Source organism: Lutra lutra, chromosome 14 (genome assembly GCF_902655055.1).
Source record: "Lutra lutra chromosome 14, mLutLut1.2, whole genome shotgun sequence".
NCBI classification, from domain to species: domain Eukaryota; kingdom Metazoa; phylum Chordata; class Mammalia; order Carnivora; family Mustelidae; genus Lutra; species Lutra lutra.
The window spans coordinates 46,586,373-46,600,006 of NC_062291.1; the positions used below are offsets into that span (position 1 = coordinate 46,586,373).

Below are 13,634 nucleotides of genomic sequence, written 5' to 3' on the forward strand. Positions count from 1 at the left end.
AGGTAGGTAGTTCTGTCATCTGTACTTCGTTACGTATACTTTCTGTTTCAGCTCGCTGAGCAACGGGTTTTAAAATCTGAATATTTGATTTCTTGGAAGTTTAGCATCTCATTGCCAGCTCATTAAAGTGAGAAGTGAGAGAGAGAGAGAGAGACCTGGGTGGGGGAGGGTAGAGAAGAGGAAGAGAGAGAGAGAAGGGGAGGGAGGGGAAGGAAGGAGAGAGAAAAATGGGTCATATAGGAAGGAAGCAGAGGATTAAAAGAGCTGTTTTCTTAAAAGCCACTTATTATTTGCTTCATTATGAAGTTTATAGTGAACCTTCCCAGTGGAATTCTTTGATAGTGAAGCCTCTTTATGCTGAAGTTTTGTTCTTTTCACACCTCTTTAGATGAGCCAGTGCTCTGGAGGATCCTTGGTGACCCAGTGGCAGGGTTCTAGCACGGGTGTGGGAAGACAGAAAAGCAGAAGGCAGTATGGAGCAGTAGTGACGGGGAGCGTAGGCTCTGACGTCCTGTCCTCTAGCCCCTGCTCCATGACCTCCAGGCTGTGTGACCCTGGTCAAGTGTTCTGAGTGGGGAACAGGGAAAGCAGTTAGGAGGCTGTTTTCAATCATCCAGATCATGGTGGTTTGAATCAGGATGAGAGCAGGTGAAGGGGGATAAAAGTGGTCAAATTATTTTTAAAGATTTTTTTTATTTTTTAAAAAAATTTTTTAAAGATTTTTTTTTCATTTTTTATTTATTTGACAGAGAGAGAGAGAGAGAGAGCTCACAAGTAGGCAGAGAGGCAGGCAGATAGAGAGGGGAAAGCAGGCTCCCTGCCAAGCAGAGAGCCTGATGCAGGGCTCCATCCCAGGACCAGGAGATCATGACCTGAGCCTAAGGCAGAGGCCCAACCCACTGAGCCACCCAGGTGCCCCAAGTGGCCAACTTCTAAAGGAATCTTAAAGGGCTGGCAAAAGGGATTTGGTGAGTTAAGAGAAAAAGAAAGCAGTCAGTGAGAACACCAAGCTTTTTGGCTTGAGTTGCTGGAGGGATGGAGGCCCCACTGGCTGAGTGTGACTTTTTACAAAAGAATGTCAGGACTTAAACTGCAAAGTCCCCCCCCCCCCTTTGGTTTGTTCATTTTGTTTTTCATATATTTTTAGGGAATGGGTGGAGATGGTAGCAATCCTGGGGGTTGGCAGGCAGACCCCTGGCTTAGAGATTGTGATTGTCCCACTTTGAGTTCCTTCCTTTTCCTATTACGTGGTGGGGGGTGGGGAAGCAAAGTGCGATATTTTAGGGTTTGACAGGAATTCCTTAGAAAGTATGAGCCTCAGACAAGTTGACATCTTACTGTCCAAGACATTTTCCAGGAAGACTGGATCCAAAAAGTTTATTTATTTTATTTTATTATTATTCTTTAATTTATTTTTTATTTTTTAAAATTTTTATTTATTTGACAGACAGAGATCACAAGTAGGCAGAGAGAGAGAGGAGGAAGCAGGCACCCTGCTGAGCAGAAAGCCAATGTGCGGCTTGATCCCAGGACCCTGGGATCATGACCTGAGCCGAAGGCAGAGGCTTAACCCACTGAGCCACCCAGGCGCCCTGGGTTTACTTTTTTTTTAAAGATTTATTTATTTATTTGTCAGAGAAAGAGTGAGCACAAGCAGAGGGAGTAGCAGGCAGAGGGACAAGTGACTCGGCACTGAGCAGGGAGCCCCATGCAAACTCCATCCCAGGACGCTGGGATTATGACCTGAGCCCAAGGTAGACACTTAACCAACTGAGCCATCCAGGGGCCCTGGATCCAAAAGTTTTAATACCTTTTGTCTGCAGTTTCATAAGTACCTGTCTGCAGAACCTGATGGCCAGATTCTTTTTTTCCCCTTGGTTGCCAAACACGTTAATTCTCTTCTCTACGTCATTTAATTCTTATCTCCATTGTGAGATTCTCAAATGCATGTTGTAATTTTTAGATACTATTCAACCGTATTTCCATTAGTATTTCATTATTTAAAAAATTGTACAAGAGGGGTGCCTGGGTTGCTTAATCAGTTGAGCATCTATCTTGGGCTCAGGTCGTGATCTCAAGGTCCTGGAATGAGCCCCACCTTGAGGCTCCCTGCTCAGTGGGCAGTCTGCCTCTCCCTTTTCCTCTGTTCCTCCCCCACTGCCTGTGCACTCTGTCTCTAAATAAATAAATAAATGAAAAATCTTTTTTAAAAAATTGTACAGTAAAACTGAACAGAATGTTTCCTTCCTCCCTTAAATTGTTCCTACTATGTTTCTGATAAAATGTATTAAGAGGTATGCTCTTCACCAATAGGACATTTATTCATGCATTTGTGTGGTTCTTAACTTGGTGACTGTATAATGTATCTCTAAATGAGACATGTGAACAGTAGAAAGGGAAACTGACTGACCAGGCCACCAGGATGGGACTTTTCCGGGCAAATCCAAGTGTCTGGTCACAATATTCCGAAGGTAAACAAGCAGCTAGGTTAAGGCTTGCGTCCTGTTTAAATGCTGGGACTTCACGGGGTGAAAGGCGCATGTCTGCAGTGGGGTGTGGGAAGGAGACCTTCCTGCCGCATTGCACGCAGGACTAAGGAGGCTCACTGCTCGACATCAACCCGAAGTGGCGATGGGCCCGTGATGACATTCCTCACTTGAAAGCCAGTGTAAAGGAAATCAAGGTCGTGCAAGGAGATTTAAAGAATTATTTGTCTGCTGCCTTTGCCTTCGTAGCTTAGTTTAGTTACAAGAATGAGTAGTAGCTTTAAATCTCAGTTGCTTCTGTTTTTAGGACAAATACCACACCTTTCATCCTTTCATAGGTCACATAAAGTGTGGCACTGGTCTGTCATTTATTTATTTATTTTTTATTAATCATTTTTATTAATATACAATGTATTATTTGCCTCAGGGGTTTCAGGTCTGTGAATCGTCAGGCTTACACACTTCACAGCACTCACCATAGCACATACCCTCCCCAAAGTCCATAACCCCACCACCCTCTTATTCTGTCATTTTATTTTATTTTTTAAAAAAGATTAATTATTTATTTGACAGACAGATCACAAGTAGGCAGAGAGGCAGGCAGAGAGGGAAGGGAAGCAGGCTCCCTGCCGAGCAGAGAGCCAGATGCATGGCTCAATCCCAGGGCCCTTCCAGGACCCTCCCAGGACCCTGGGATCATGACCTGAGCCAGAGGCAGAGGCTTTAACCCACTGAGCCACCCAGGCGCCCCTTGTTCTGTCATTTTATTTTATTTTATTTTATTTTATTATTATTTTTTTAAAGATTTTTATTTATTTATTTGACAGATCACAAGCAGGCAGAGAGGCAGGCAGAGAGGGAAGGGAAGCAGGCTCCCTGCCGAGCAGAGAGCCCGATGCGGGCCTCGATCCCAGGACCCTGAGATCATGACCTGAGCCGAAGGCAGCGGCTTAACCCACTGAGCCACCCAGGCGCCCTGTTCTGTCATTTTAAATGGGAAATTCAGGTACTAACATGTAGTGGTTAGTAGTGACTCTTAAGAGTAGAGTTCAGCGTGAACGTACATAATACAGGACATACTAATATCCCATGTCACTTCTTAGTACAATGACGCAAGATGACAGATTGGAATGATGCAGTGAGGTTAAAGCAAAAAAAGCTTTTTTTGCCACCGCTTGTATCAGTTACCATGGAGAACACATATTTTTCTTACATAGAAGGGGAAATGGTTTCTAACTTAAATATAAATTGTAGTAAACTGAATACTGTGTTTTAAAATATACAATCTTTCTATATTTAATTTTTAATAGTCTCCTTGTTTTATATATAAGGAGAGGATTTTTTTTTTTAAGATTTTTATTTATTTATTTGACAGAAATCACAAGTAGGCAGAGAGGCAGGCAGAGAGGCAGGCAGAGAGAGAGGAGGAAGCAGGCTCCCCGCCGAGCAGAAAGCCCGATGTGGGGCTCGAACCCAGGACCTGGGATCATGACCTGAGCCGAAGGCAGCGGCTCAACCCACTGAGCCACCCAGGCGCCCCAAGGAGAGGATTCTTTTTTAGGTGATATTATATGTCTTTATGATTTTTAGTGGCCTTGTAGTTTGCCTTTGTATGGCTGGGCCATAATTTATAAATAAATTTATAATCAGTTAAAACTGATCTCAGTGGGTACATTTTGTCCTCACCTTTTTTTTTTTTTAATTTTAGACAGTACTGCTACGAGTATCCTTGTAGTGAGTGGGTGAGAGTGTATATGATGTTTTTTCTTTGAGGTTAAACTCTTAGGAATGTAACTGTGGGGCCAAGGGGATGCAGAATTGTAAGACTTTTGATATCCATTGCCATATTGCCCCCCAGAAAAGCTTTCATAGTTTAAACCCCTATGAGTAGAAATCATTTCCTGCACCCTTGTAACTTTTAAGTGAATCTTTCTAGTTTGATAGGTAGAAATGTTTTCTCACTAACTTACTAATTTTTCTTTCATGTTATTAGGAGGATGCATGTTTTCTTTGTTTTTAACCTTGTATTTTTTTTGTGCTGTATACCTGCTTATCTTCTTACCCATTTTTTTTATTACTCTTTATATATTAAAGACATTCATCCAAATGTAATTTAAAATTCACTTTTTTTTCCTCCTATTTGGACATATCTAGGGAAATGCAGATGAACCCGTAGTAAAGTAGCTCAGTACCCTTACTAGTAAAATTATTTTTTCAGATGCTAACAAAGTTGTGTCAAGCAGGAACTCTCAGCCATCCTTTGTGGCATTATAAACTGTTCAATTCTTTTGCAAATGACATAGTACTATATATTAAGAATCATAACAATGGACTGTCTTTGACCCAATAATCCTATACCTGGGAGTTTACCACCAAAAATTAATTGAAAAGTGATGTTGAATGTCCCAAATCATTTATTGCAGCAAGGGCTATACTAATGACAAGTTAGAAACAAATTAATGAATTGGAGAGTAATGGTTAACTAAATTAGATTCATCATTAGAGTATTAAGTGAGCATTAAAAATGATTAGGAAGATTATAGATTGACATAAAAGGGTGGCCCTGTAAAAGGGTGGCCCTATAAAACCATTGAAGCAGAATACAAAATTATTTCAATTTTATGGTTACAATTATGTAAAAATACACATAAGAAACAAAACCTTGGAGGAAACACCATGGGCTGGTTTTTGTTTGTCCTACCAAGTATGTGTGTGTAGAGTTTCCAGGGTTTGAGACTAACATTCACGGAGCGAGTACTGTGTACTCATCTCACAACAGCGCTGTAAGATGGGACATGGTGTTATTCTCAATTGACAGATAAAGAAACTTAATTCTCATTTGATATGTAAAGAAATTTAATCTTTTATTATAGTTGTTTTCAGATGTCTACAAAAGTAGCAAGAATAGTAATGATGAGCCCCGTGTAACTATCACGTAGCTTCTACAATTCCAAGTTTACATTTTTAGTAAGTTGCAGAGTTGTAACCGTATCTCTCCTACTCTGAAACCCATGCTTCTCAACACAACCCTGTCTTGCCTCTTTATTTTGTTATTTAATGCTATCGAATAACTTTATGATGCTTAGCGTTTTTGGTAAAATGGGCATGGAAAGGCATTATAACAGTGAGTTTTATAAGGCAGAGAAAGGACTCTCTTTTAACCACATATGTTTTGAAATAAGCATTTTTAGTTGCAGTGTTCTGCAAAGACAAAACTTGCTGATACAGTTCATCCTGTTTTATAAATCTTTGACCCATTCATCAGACTCTGACCACTCTAAAGATAAAGGGTTATGGTTGTATTGGTCTTTCTGACTGAAGCGGCCTTCTGCAGATTGAGAAATTGGCTAATCATTAACTACAGTAATGGATATGTACTTGCAAGTTTCATCTGGTATCTTAATGAGCTTTAACCCTCTGAGTACACCCCAAACATATCCTGGAATCATTGCAATTTATCAGTTGTCTGCAACTTAACTTTCTACTCTGTGTATTTTTGCTTTGATAGATGATTTGTGGCCCCCCCATCCTATTCTCCTGTTCACTCACTCACAACTCCTGTCAGTTACAGGATTTTGTAGCAGCAGCCTTAGATATAAAAACCTTCGAAAAAATTCTTCTTTTTTGAATTAACAGGACCATACTTTCTAGTCCATTTTTTGGTGTGTGTGGGGGAAGTTCCACACTTACTGGGGGGTACCTTTAAACAAGTAAAGGCATACTGAAATAATTATTAGGGACACATAACCTTGTGTTTTATGGAACTGATTCATTTCAGACGTCTGTTGTCCTGGGAGATCTTCTCTGAACTCTCAAGATATCCCTGTGTGCTTCCCATGTAGGGCTCTGAATCTTGGGGACCTCTGGCCTCATGGCCTTGTAACCATAAACTGTACTAGAGTTGAGTCCAAGGACTGGAATCCAGTTTGGATACAGGGTATAGCAAGACTAGAGGGATGTTTGAAGTTCGGCAGAGTGGTTGGTTAAGTATCCATTGATAAAGCATAAGTATCCATTGGGGGATATTTAGTAGTTAAATGAATGAGACCGGGTGAAATTCTGCAGAGTTGTGTGGCGTGAAAAGAGGACATGGTCCAACATGAGAGAGAAAGAAGGGCCAGAGAGGAAGAGGAACTAGGAAAGCGTAGCATTGTAGAAACGGAGGGAAGAGAGTTTTGCAATTAGAGTCACCCAGTACTGTGAGTACTTATTTGACAATTTGAACTTCACCGTTGTCTGAACAGCGGTAAGAAAAAGAAGTCCGACTGCAGGACCTTCAGGAGAAAAGGTTAAGTGAGGACCCAGAAGCAGTGTGTGTCTTATAGTCTCTGTAAATGTTCTGAAGGCATGTGTGTCTCTTGGGTAAGGCAACTGAAGCTGCTTTCTGGGCTCCTGTGGTGGGGTGGAGAGGAAAGGGACTTGGGGACTATGTTGGACTCCTTTTTTTCTGAATTGATTTGATTTTAAATTAATCATTAACTGTAGTCCTAAGAGCCTATGAAAAATGCAGATAATGGGCTGTCCTGCTTTGGTTGGTTGCCCCCCCCCCCTTCTGCCTGCTAGACACATCCCTGCATTTAATCCTGTGGCAGGTCAATAGCATTATTTTTATAAAAAATATTTCATTTATTTATTTGACAGAGATCACAAGTAGGCAGAGAGGCAGGCAGAGAGGGGTGGGGGAAGCAGGCACCCTGCAGAGCAAAGAGACCAATGCAGGGCTTGGTCCCAGGACCCTGAGATCATGACCTGAGTGGAAGGCAGAGGCTTAACCCCACTGAGCCACCCAGGAGCCCCTCAATAGCACTATTTTATAATGCCATTTTGTTGCTCCCATTAGACTAGAAGCTACTGAAGACTCCTTGTCATTGCTGACTTCTCATTACCTAGCATAATGCCCAGCACGTAGTATTAAGTATTTGTTGTATGAATGAGTGAATGAAAAAACCAGCAATTATCTGTCTCTTAAGCACAAAATAATTCCAATCCGATGCACTCTCACAGAATCAAAAGAGAATGTTTCAGGTACGAGGAACTTATAAACAGTTTCAAATGGCAGTAAGGAAAGGATCGAAAACTGACCTTTGGATTTGGCCATTAAAGGGCATTGGTTTTCATAGTAAAAAGCATTATAGCTTTTTACTATAAAATGACTGGAATAAGGGGCGCCAGGGTGGCTCAGTGGGTTAAAGCCTCTGCCTTCGGCTCAGGTCATGATTTCAGGGTCCTGGGATCGAGCCCCGCATCGGGCTCTCTGCTCAGTGGGTAGCCTGCTTCCTTCTCTCTCTCTCTCTCTCTCTCTCTCTGCTTGCCTCTCTGCCTACTTGTGATCTCTGTCAAGTAAATAATAATAAAAAAAAAAATCTAAAAAAAAATGACTGGAATAAGAGCCATATTTAAGTGTGTTGGAGAATAAATGGGAAGTAAGAACAAAGAAACAACATAGAAGTTTGGTTCCCCCCCCCACCCCCCCGCTTTTTAAAAGATTTTATTTATGTGAGAGAGGGCGAGCGTACTGGAGAGAGAGAGAGCACAAGCAGGGGGAGCAGCAGAGGGCGAGGGAGAAGCAGGCTCTCCACTGAGCAGGGAGCCCTACATGGGACATGGGGCTCTATCCCAGGACTCCTGGATCCTGACCTGAGCTGAAAGCAGACACTTAAACCCACCCCAGAAGTTTGTTTTTTGTTTTGTTTTATTTTTTAAGGATTTGAGATTGAAGGGAAGAAACCGTTGGAGAGAAACCCAGATATTTGCGAGAGGGAAGGTCATTATCACTGTAATTTTATGCATTTGATTTGAATATAAGTATTCCCACCTGCTAGTAAGCATAGTTTATTTCTCCCTGTTGTGCTTGATTTTAATGCATCTTTAGAACTTGAAGGTTTTGACTGTGCTATTTGGGGGCCCTCTAGTGGCCAATTTAATAATGGCATATTAGTAGTAAAATGTTGATTGATCCACTAGACCTGTTATTCCTTATGCAGGTTATTCTTTCTATGAGGATTAGATAGGGTGGGATATACAGTTATAGTAATTAGTGAGGCTTAGTCCTCTTTTATCTATCAAAACTTGTCACCTAAACTTACCGTGATTTTGCTTCCATAGTAAGAACTCATTATTGCGGTGTATCTTTGTTGTAACTGCTAACACATTGCTCACTGTCATCATTGTGCTCAGCTCTTACTCTGCAATGTTAGATTTATTGGACCATCATATTCAGTTTGGAGATTGTGAAAGAAAAGCCTAAATTACCAAGCAAAAAGGTTTTGATTATTATGAAAATAATACATACTCATTATTCATCACAATAAGCTTTTAAAATATAGAAAAATTTAAAAAAATCATCCTAATGTCGCCTCTCAATGTTTTTCTTTCTAGGGGTTTTGTATCAAAAATATATCTGAACAATATAAGGAACACCTCTTTAACCACACCTCATTAAAAACAAACAAACCAAGCATGTTCAGTACAATTCAAGCCCTTTGTGTACCTTTACCTATTACATCCTATTCCTCCCTCCTGAAGGTAACCACAATCCTGAATTTGGTGTTTTATTCTCAGAAGTATTTAAAAATTCAATATTGTAATTTAATACTGACAGCTGTACTTGTGGTGAACATAGCCTAATGTATAAACTTGTTGAATCAGAATAACTAAGTTGTACAACTTACGTAACACAGAAACTAATGTAACTGTGTGTCAAAGATACTCAAATTATAAAAATATTAAAAAATTAAATATGTCAATGCCCAAATTTATATATTCTTCAGATTGTTTCTTTGATTTAAAATTGTATTTGTGGGGAGCCTGGGTGACTCAGTCGGTTGAGCATCTGATTGTTGATCTCAGTTCAGGTCTTGATCTCAGTGTCATGAGTTCAAGCCCAGCTCTGGGCTCAAAAAAAAAAAAAAATTGTATTTGTAAGATATATCCGTGTTGACCTGTAACTCTTGGCTACTTTTTGCTGCCATATGGTAATCTTTCTCTGAATATTCCATGATGTAGCCATTTTCCTCTTCATGAACTTTTAGCTTCTAAACTTCTTTTGCTTAAAAAGTCTCCCATGATCATTCTTGTACATATATAAAATCCCCAGGGTTCTCCGGAGCAGAAACTTGGAAGTGGAACTCTTTGGTTATGTGGTATGTGTATCCTCAGCTTTACCAAATTGTTTTTCAAAATGGAATGCTGATTTACTGCTCTACCAGCAGTGTGAGAGTTCCTCAATCTTGGCTATCATTAGACTGCTTTAATCTTTCTGCAGTTCTGTGGGTATGAACAGTATTTCTTAAGAACAGCAAAGAGAAGACTTGTATTACAGGATATTTAAAGCATATACGAAAGCAGAGTGATTACTGCTGTGAACCTCTATGTGTTTCATCACCCTGATTAACACATGGCCCTTCTTGTTTTATCTACACGCTTAATCCCTCTCCCCTCCCAGGGTTTACAGGAATCTGAGATGTCACCCCATCTTATCTGCAGACACTCATGCATCTCCAGCCCTCTTTCATACATAGCCTTGGTAGCATTATCCCACTGAAAACTAACAATAATCCCTTCATGTTATTAAATTTAGTTTCTCCAGTTGTTTTATAATATTTTTACATTTGTGTCTTCAAATCAGGATCTAGATAAGGTTCATACATTATAATTGATCTCAGTCTACAGAGCCCCTCCATTTTCTCGTACAACATCTACCTTGTGACATTAGCAGTCATCAGTGATTTTTGCCTAGAAAATATACTCTACTCATTCGTTGGAAGTTGCAAAATGGTGCTATTCCATAATTTCTTTTTTGTTTGTTTATCAGCAGGATATCTCTGTAAAGAAAGATTTCTTCAAATAGTTGGTCTTCTTGAGATACTGTTAGTAAAGAAAGAGAGGATAAAATTTCTTTCATTCACCAGATTTTTTTTAAAAAAGATTTTATTTATTTGATTGAGAGACAGTGAGAGAAGAAATACAAGCAGGGGGAGTGGGAGAGGGAGAAGCTGCTTCTCCCTCTCCCACTGGGATCATGACCTGAGCCAAAGGCAGATCCTTAATGACTGAGCCACCCAGGCTCCCCTTAATTCACCAGCTTTTGAAACAATTACTTAGACACCAGTATCCTCCCAAGGTCACTGAGAAAGTTTGTTTTAGTTATCTTTGTGAACTCATGCATTGAAACAAATTGGGTGTGTTCCAATCCATTATAGTAATCATTCTCAATGATGCTCAGAGTACTCAACTTTGGCCAATGGGAACTTCTTTAAGATGACCCCTGAGTTCTTCTGACACCATCCTAGCACCTTCTGGTAGTTTTCTTACTTTCTGGGATGACAAGATGTTTCAGGTTCACCTCATACATTTCTTGCTCCAGACCTGAGTTCAACAATTTCTCTAAGGAGTTCTGGTCACGCAGCCATCCTCTGCACGGCATATACTGAAATTCCCGTTTCTCAGAAGGAAAGCCAGTGTTCATCACAACATTCTTTACATGGGTAGTTTAGGCAGGGTGAGCCATTCTTATCAAGGAACCGTGGGAAACCTCCTGGAGTCTAAATTCCTAGACGCCAGCCTGGGCCCACCCTGCAGGCCAGCCTTTTTAAGGACAGTAGTCAGAGGCCTGCCGTGTTAACTCTTTTCTGCACAGCTGCCTATTAGACATTCTGTGGCAGTGAAGTGTGAGTGGAAAGTTGGTTAAGGAGTCAGGAGTTCAGAGGAGAGGTTGTGATGCGGGTGTAATGTGATTGTCATCAGCCCGGAGACCGTATTCAGAGCCTGGAGACAGTAGGGTCACCTAGGGAGGGAGCACAGAGAGAGACTCAAGGATGCGCCCCTGAGCACAAAGTCAAGGCCTTGAGGAGCTGGCAGAAGACACTGAGAAAGATTACCCGGTGAAGTAGTACCACGTGGAATGAGGACTAAGAGGGGGTACAATCCCTAAATCCAAATAATAGAGTGTTGAAGAAGGAGGGCGAGGTCCGCAGCATCAGATGCTGCTGAAAATGGAGAACTGACTCCTCATGGCAGTGTGGAGGTTACTGGGGACCTTGAAACGTGCTATGTCACTGGGGTGGTTGGGACCAAAGCTTGACGGGAGTAGGTGTAAGAGAGAATGGGAGAAGAGGGAGAATAGACAATTCTTTCAAGGAATTTTGCTGCAGAGGGGAGCAGAATGGTTGGAGAGGCAAAGGAGCCAAGGAATAACAACATGAGAAAAAATAGCAGCACGTCCGTTTGTTGATGGACATGCCCCAGGACAGAGAGGAAAATCAACGATCTAGGAGAGAAGGGGAGAGTTTTTGGAACCTGAGGAAGAAAAAGGGAATAAGCTCTAACATCTAAGTAGGGAAGAGATGGCCTTGCCTACAAGCATGGACAGTTCATCCACAGTAACAGGAAGGGGGGCACAGTCTCTCATAGGGTAGGGCTGGGTTGGTAGGTCTGTTGTTGAGATCTTGTAAATAGAGATGGTAGCATGGTCACCTGCTGCACTTGAGGAGTGGGGAAGCGATGCTGCAGATTCAAAGAGTGAAGAGGTATGGGAACAGTTAGCTTAGTGAGTGGAAAAGGAAAGATTGCGAGGTACCCCCTGGAGGTTAGTGGTAATGAACTTAAAATGAGACTAGTTTTCAGTTGAAGGTTTTTGTTTGTTTTCCTAGTTACTTCTAGCCATTGGGCTCCAGGTACAGGGATTGAAGCTGGTTAAGGAGGGAAGTGAAGAATGAAGCTGTAAAGATGTGGTCCCTACAGTCAGTCGTAGGTCCCGCGTGTTCAAGGAGTTGCCGAAGTCGTGCATTTAGAGGGAGTAAGTAGGAAGAGGGGAGAAGCTAATCGGAGCCCTGAAAGCTTAAATCAGGGAAGAATGTGCAGTTATGGATAATGGGAGGGTATGCGACTTTAAGAACGGGTAACTGGGGTAAGATGGGCAGTACATTCCCTACAGGCGAGGAGGACAAGGACCCCAGAGGTCGGGGGACAGGAAGGATCTTCCCCCATTGATACTGAAATCACAAGAATTCTAAAATGAGGGAAATTATTAGATTTGGAGAAGGTGACAATGAGCAAATCCTCAAGGATGATGAGAGTGACTGGCGATCCCAGTTGTCATTTCATGAGGGTTCCCCCTTTCTGTGTACTTCCAGACTTCTCGCACCGCCACACGGACTTCTCATGATGTGAAAACTTCCTGCCTTTTTACAAAGGACCCTGTACTCTGGTTAAAAGTCCTTAGTCATGCCATGGCTCTGCCTAACTCTGCCTTTTATAGCTGCCGTTTCTTTTGTTTAAATGCTGTCAGCCACAGTGGCTCACTTCCCCAGCAGATGGTCATTTCCTGTTTATAGGCTGTCGGGTTAGGTACATTATTTTCAGAGTATTAGTTTACAGTCACTATTTTCCCCTCCTTTCTGTTTAGGCTAAGAACCTTATCTGTCTCTTTGTCCCTGTAGCACTGTGAGAAAGCTCTTGGCAAGCTCTAGGACCAGACCTAGTACATAAAGTTCCTTTGAAAGTCAGGTATTATCAAGTAAATAGGGTGTGAGTCTTCACTTTTCCATCTCAGGAAATAGGATGCTTATTTAGATGTACTTACGCCAGGTGCCACAGTTAATGATAAGAAGTTTAAATCACAACGTATTCCTTTTCTCTGTGTGTTACAGAATGACTACTCTTAATCTTTGTATTTGTGCTGCCGAGAAGACTGAAGAGTACAGGACAGGAGTCACTAGCTGTGCTAACACATGGGCCCAAGCGCCGATGATGACACAGTCACTTACTTCTACGGCTTGAAGAGAGAGCCTCAAGTCTCTCAGGTTTTCGTTTTCTCTCCCTCTTGGTTGGAGCCTTCTATTTTGGTCTTGGGAATCAGGTTCACCGTTAAAGGAAGGAGGCCTCAGAGCTACTGAGATAATCTCTGGAGTAAATAAAACAGGAAATGTAAAGGTGACTAGAGTACAATGAAACAAATGCCTTCTTTTTCCTTCTCTACTAACTCATTATTTAAATGTGATTAAACATCATTTGATGTTAGTATACTTAGCTTTATTTTTTTAGAGTCTTTTTAAAAATTAATTAATTAATTAATTTATTTATTTTTAAAGATTTTATTTATTTATTTGACAGAAATCATGAGTAGGCAGAGGCAGAGAGAGAGGAGGA

General features: G+C 41.3%; 1 protein-coding gene and 1 long non-coding RNA gene across 6 annotated transcripts in view; one reads left to right on the forward strand and one right to left on the reverse strand.

Annotated features, from left to right (window-relative positions):
* The window catches only part of SHLD2 (shieldin complex subunit 2), a 94,450-nt gene that overhangs the window by 37,416 nt on the left and 43,400 nt on the right, over positions 1 to 13,634 (forward strand). The window contains exon 1 of one of the 5 annotated variants that reach the window (XM_047703599.1): positions 13,172 to 13,288. The exons of 2 other annotated variants lie outside the window; for them this stretch is intronic. The gene's annotated coding sequence lies outside the window, so the exon portion shown is untranslated. Of the gene's footprint in view, positions 1 to 13,171; positions 13,419 to 13,634 lie in introns of those variants that run through there. 2 more of the 5 variants (XM_047703597.1, XM_047703598.1) reach the window with 2 other exon arrangements.
* The window catches only part of LOC125085281 (uncharacterized), a 35,074-nt gene continuing 22,945 nt past the window's right edge, over positions 1,506 to 13,634 (reverse strand). The window contains exons 3-4 of the long non-coding RNA XR_007122841.1: positions 10,512 to 13,389; positions 1,506 to 1,547 (exon numbers count right to left, since the gene is read on the reverse strand). This is a non-coding gene — a long non-coding RNA (uncharacterized LOC125085281). The remainder of the gene's footprint in view (positions 1,548 to 10,511; positions 13,390 to 13,634) is intronic.